At 38.3% G+C, this 6,393-nt stretch overlaps 1 non-coding gene across 1 annotated transcript; it reads left to right on the top strand.

Annotated features, from left to right (window-relative positions):
* The first annotated feature begins 1,528 nt into the window (after positions 1–1,528).
* Positions 1,529–1,636, top strand: LOC122277846. Its single transcript, XR_006229154.1, has one exon. It is a non-coding gene; the product is annotated as a small nucleolar RNA R71 (small nucleolar RNA).
* Positions 1,637–6,393: the final 4,757 nt, after the last annotated feature.

Raw genomic sequence — 6,393 nt, 5'->3', positions numbered from 1 at the left:
AGCATTAGCAGTGGCAAGGAAAGGCCTTCCTAAAATCACAAGAATTTTAGAAGTAGTATCAACAACAGAGCTAGTGTCAAGGATTAGGAAATCAACAGGATAATAAAATTTATCAATTTGAATTAGAACATCCTCTACCACACCCCGGGGTACTTTGACTGAACGGTCAGCCAATTGTAATACCACAGTGGTTGGTTTGATTTCTCCCAACCCCAACTGCAAATAAATAGAATATGGCATTAGATTCACGCTAGCTCCTAAATCTAGCAAAGCTTGCCCAAACTCATGATTTCCAATGCTGCATGCAATGGTTGGGCAACCAGGATCCTTGTACTTGGGAGGAATCCGCTGCTCAATTAGAGCACTAACTTGCTCTGTCAGAAATGTTGTCTTCTTAACATGGTGCTTCCTCTTGACTGTACACAAATCTTTAAGAACTTTTGCGTAAGTAGGAACTTGTTTAATAACATGCAAAAGAGGGAGGTTAATTTTTACCTGCTTGAAATTCTCCAAGATTTCATTGTTAGGATCCAAAGTTCGCTTATTCAGTTTTATACCTTTAGGAAATGGTACCTTAATTGGGCTCTTTATTACCTCGGCTTCTTTGGGCAGCTCGGCACCACTATTGCTTTGATCCTCTTCCACATCCTCTGATTTGTTCATTGTTGGGATGTGTAATGACTTACCACTTCGTGTCACAATGGCATTCGCATCCTTCAAATTCTCTTGTGCCATGTGTTGACCATGGGGTACGGATTGAGCTTGAGAAGGAAACTTACCTCGCTCATTCATACTCAAGGAGCTCATCAATTTGGACACTTGGCTTTTTATCTCCTTACTTTCTTGAACAACCTACGTAATCAAAGATTCAAACTTTTGGTTAGTCTTACCTTGTGCCTCAATAAAAGCATGTAAAGTATCTTCTAAGAGGCTCCTAGAAGATGAAGGTGCATGATATGGTGTAGGATATGATCTAGGGGGTTGTGCAAGCGGCTGTTTTTCAGACTTCCAGCTAAAATTGGGGTGATTACGCCACCCTGGATTATAGGTGTCAGAGAAATGTGTAAAAGGCTTCTTGTACATACCTAAGGCATTACATTGTTCATTATACATTCCTCTCATCTCAGCAAATGTGGGACACTCTTGGGCAAGGTGATCTACCCCACCACACACAAAACATGGTCCAAAAGACTCTGCATGATTAGCCACGTGTGTTGGCTTTAAGTCCTTAGTCTTCAACGCCTCTAACTCTCTAGTGAGCATCTCAACCTTAGCTTTTAGGTTATCTTCTTCCTTGAGATGGTAAATTCCACCACTATTTAGGTTTGCTGCAGGTCGTGACCTATTTGTGCTCTTAGTAGCACTAGGTCCAGTCCAAGTGTGAGCTTTTTCAGCAAGCTCATTGAGGTATTCTATGGCCTCATCAGGATCTTTCTGTAAGAACTCACCATTACACATCATCTCTACAAATTGACGCTCTCTAGGTGTAAGTCCCTCATAAAAATAGCTCACTAAGCGCCAATTCTCATATCCATGGTGAGGACACATACTAAATAGCTCCTTAAATCTCTCCCAAGACTGATACAAAGTCTCACTATCCTTTTGTACAAAGGTAGAGATTTGCCTTTTTAAAGCATTGGTCTTATGTTGGGAAAAGTATTTATTAAAGAAGACCTGAGTCATCTCATTCCATGACCCAATAGATCGTGGTCTCAATGAGTATAGCCAACTCTTAGCTCTATCTTTCAAAGAGAAAGGAAAGAACTTAAGTCTCACAATGTCGTCAGTTGCATTTTGACTATGAAAAGTCGCAACTACTTTCTCAAACTCCCTAATGTGCACATATGGATTTTCATTTTCCAAGCCATGAAAAGTAGGGAGTAACTGTATCATCCCTGTTTTAAAATCCAATTGGCGAATATTAGCTGGAAACATGATGCATGATGGTGTGGCTGTGCGAGTCGGGTGGAGGTAATCCTGAAGGGTCCTAGTGGGTTGATCTTCGTGTTCACTCATTTTCTCAGAATTAGAAGAATTATCAAACAAATGATCAGAAAAATTAAACTCTGACTCTAACACAGGTCTACAAGCAAACCGACCCAAGGCGTCTCTATACCTGTGCATGCAAGGTAGAGAAAAATGCAACACTAAAAAAAACTACAAAAAGAAAAAGAAAATAAAAAAAAGATGCAGCAAGCTAAAATAGGGAACGAAGTTACCGCCTTTACAAACTGTTGAAAAGAAAAACTATCTCACAATTCTTCTACCGTCTTCCCGGCAACGGCGCCAAAATTTGGTTACGCCCAAAGAATAACGCGGTAGTTGTAGCACAACTTTGGGGTGTCGATTCCACAGGGAGACAAATTAAAAGAATAGCAAGAGGAACAAAGAAACTAAAGAAAAAAATATTAAATAAGTAATAGAGAACAAAGATTAATTTTAAATGTAAATTCAAGTGAAGCAAAGTGATTAACAGAAAAAGTACTCAAATTTGACAAAGAATAGAGCGTCGGGAATCCCTTGCACAAATCTGGTATTTTAATTATTCTTAATTCATTGGATAACTCAATTAGGAACTCCATTCCCGCAATTTCCAATCGGAAGGTATAGATTTATAAACCAGACTTAAATCAAATGTAACCCTTTGAAAAAACATTCACCACTTTTAAAAAATGTGAATTACTACCCCTATTGATAAAACCAATGACGACAATATACTCAGGAAGCGATATTGCAGCAAAAAACTAAATCAATATAGATAAATAATTGATCCAAACATAATCAAAGAACTAATCCATTCAATAGAAAAAGCATGACTGAATCCATAAACACAATAAATTCTATAATTATTCAGAGAAGAAAATATCAACGATGAATTGAGAATGATAAAACAAAAGAGTTTTAGCAATTGAAAATCAAATATATGAATTAACAATAAATTATAAATACCATCTAATGTGCAAGTTCATCTCTAACCCTACTTGAAAATTTAGTTACCCATAAATATAATGAACAACAAAAATCTCCATAGAAAACTAAAACGAACGGTGGCCATGGAAGTGATTTTCTCCTCTATTCAGATCTGCCTCTTGTGCCTCTTCCTCCCCCCATTTCGTGCTAATGATATGCTTATATAGGGTAAGAAAGAAACCCTAATGTCCTCTTGATTTCCGCATAAAAAAATCGTCTAAATTTTAGGACTTATCTTGGTAGCCACGTATACCCTTCAGGAGTTCAAATTTGGAAATTCTTATTAGATACAAAGTTATAGTCCTTTAAGATATCTTTCTAATTCATCAAGAATCACATCAATCCGATATGTGAGTAAAAGGATACAGTCAAAAGACTAAATGTATGTCCAGACTATCCCTAGCGAATTTCGGACTTGGACTTCTTGTGGTCTCATTTTGTGATTTTTTTTCTTTTTCTTTTCTTCCAAATTGCTCTCAAACCCCATGAATGTCCTCCTTTGAATTTTACTGGGCTTGACTTGCTCTTTTATAAACTCTGAAGTTAGACATAAAAAAAAAACTGCTTAGGAGTATCCCAACGTAAATAGAAATTCAATTTAAGAATACACATTAATTCCTATGATTTCTATCCACATTTTAGGATTTTAGTCCAATCATAGGGTAGATAGAGTGCACTTTCGCACACTCATCAAGTCTACACTGATCATAAGAGTTTGAAGCACTTATTTTCTCAAAAGAATCTCAACATGAGGCAGAGACGATGGTTAAAGTTAATTAGTGATTATCAATGCGAGATCAAGTATCATCCAGAGAAAGCAAATATAGTTGCAGGGAAAGCAAATTGAGTCAGAAGTCGCACTTGGAAGATGAAGCTGAATCGTCAGGATTGGATTCAATATTTTGCGGGATGAGAAGGCTTCTTATCGAAAGTTCTCAACAAGAGGAAGTGCTATCTTCAATTCTTGATATTCGAGCAGTTAATTTTGAGGAATTGAAGACTCTTCAAAGGAAGGACCTAAAGCTGTTAGATATTAGAAAAAGAGTCAGAAAATCTAGAGGGCCATTGCATTACAGTATGAATACGAATGGAATTCTTCGGTTCCAAGATCGTAGAGTAATCCCCAAAGATTCAGAATTCAATGAGCGAATTATGGCAAAAGTTCATGCGGCCCCCTATTCAGTTCATCCTGGCAGCACGAAGATGTATCGAGATTTGAAGAGAAATTATTGGTGGAAAGGGATGAAGAGGGATATTGCCTTGTATATTGAGAGATGTGATACATGCCGTCAAGTCAAGGCCAAACATCAAAGACCCGCTGGTATGCTTCAACCCCTCCCTATTCCTGAGTGGAAATAGGACGACATTACTATGGATTTTGTAGTGGGCTTGCCGAGGACTCCTAGTGGAAAGAAATCGGTTTGGGTGATTGTTTACCAGTTGGCTAAGAGTGTTCATTTCTTGCCTGTTAATAATACTGATTCTTTGGGAAAGTTGACTCGCTTGTACGTAAAAGAGATAGTGCGGTTGCATGGGATACCCAAGAGTATTATATCAGATTGGGACCCAAGGTTCACATCTCATTTTTGGAAAAGTTTGCAGGCAGCTCTAGGTACAAAGTTGAAGTTTAGTACTGCATATCACCCTCAGACGGACAGTCAATCAGAGCGCACTATTCAGACCCTTGAAGATATGTTGTAGGCATGTGTTATGGAATTTCAAGGAAGTTAGGAAAATCATTTGCCACTTATAGAATTCTCTTATAATAATAGCTTCCATGCGTCCATCCAGATGGCTCCTTATGAAGCTCTTTATGGAAGGAAGTGTAAATCGCCATTGTGTTGGGATGAAGTTGGGGAGAATAAGATAATTGGGCCCGAAATAATTCAGGAAATGCAGAGTTAAGTTCAGATTATAAGAGATAAAATGGCGGCAGCTCAGAGTTATCAGAAAAGCTATGCGGATACAAGGAGGAGAGAATTATCTTATGAGGAAGGTGATTGGGTTTATCTCAAAGTCTCTCCCATGAAAGGAGTTGAGCGTTTTGGCAAAAAGAGGAAACTGGATCCAAGATATATTGGCCCTTTTCAGATTTTGGAGAAGGTAGGACCTGTCGCTTATAGAATTGCATTGTCAGAATATTTTGGAGAAATTCACGATGTCTTCCTTGTATCGTCCTTGAAGGAGAGTTTTGGACAACAAGAGCAGCGCTTTGTTGACCCAGAGCGTGTTCAGCTACAATCGGATCTTACTTATGAGGTTGTCCCGACGCAGATTATGGATTGGAAAGAGCAAAAGTTGAGATCCAAGACAATACCTCTGGTAAAGGTGGCATGGGGAGATTCGTTAGCTCAAGATTTCTCTTGGGAGAGAGAAGCAGACGTGAGGGAGCAGTACCCATATTTGTTTGAGTAAATGGTAGTATGTTTCCTAAACTTGGTCTCAGTGGAATCGTGTAGCTTACTTTAAAGTTAGTATTTGATCTTGCAAATTTCGAAAACGAAATTTATTTTAAGGGGGGGTGGATGTGATACCCTGTTTTTACTTGTGTTTTTATTGAAGGAGTATTTTAATTCAATTAAAATATTGGTTCTTTTATTTTAAATCATCGTATTTTAATTGGATATATTTAGTTGTGAAATTTATTTTGTAGAGCTTTCTTAATATTAATTATTGTTTTGACTTTAAATTGCTGTTCAATTTATTTTAGTTTGTTTTTGGATTTAAAATTATTTTTTAGTTTTTACTAGTTATTTATTATATTTTAGTTAGATGTTGTGTTTAAATTATTTTATTTTATTTATAGCCTTTAAAGTTGTTTTCGTCAAATCAGTTTCTAGACTCCAGAGGTGAGGACTGGACCTCATTTCTTTTCCCCATCTTTTCTTTTTCTCTTTTTCTTTTTCTCCTTTCTCTTTCTTTTTCTCTTTTTCTTTCTTTTTTCTTCTCTTTTTCCCCAATTCCCTCTCTCTCCCATGCAAAGCTTTTTCTCCCCTTTACCGTCATTTTCGTCGTCCGCCCAAAACTGCTGTTTGCTGGCGCCGTGACCTGCACCGCCCACCTAGATTTCTTTCCCTCTGACCAGTGATCATCCCCACCAAATTTCACCTTTATTCGAGCCGCTGTTTGCCCCCACGAACTCCTCCAAGCCACACGGCTTTTGGGCCATTTCGCCTTCGTTGTTCCACCTCCGGCCACCATCTTTTCACAACTTCATCACCAACCTCTTACTTTCCTAAACCACCCATTTCTAGCTCCAATCCATCGTCGGGGCAGCTCCCACGATCTCAATTTCCGTTTTGGGCTTTTTGGCCTTCCACCGCCGTTTTCGCTGTCACCCACAGCCAACCCTCACTTCCACTAGCTTTATAAACACCTCTAAGTCATTCCTTATCAATCTCAAGTCTTGGTTTATCCCCATTC

The sequence above is a fragment of the Carya illinoinensis genome, chromosome 9 (genome assembly GCF_018687715.1).
Source record: "Carya illinoinensis cultivar Pawnee chromosome 9, C.illinoinensisPawnee_v1, whole genome shotgun sequence".
In the NCBI taxonomy this organism is placed as follows: Eukaryota; Viridiplantae; Streptophyta; class Magnoliopsida; order Fagales; family Juglandaceae; genus Carya; species Carya illinoinensis.
This window is presented reverse-complemented; position numbering and strand designations above follow the sequence as displayed.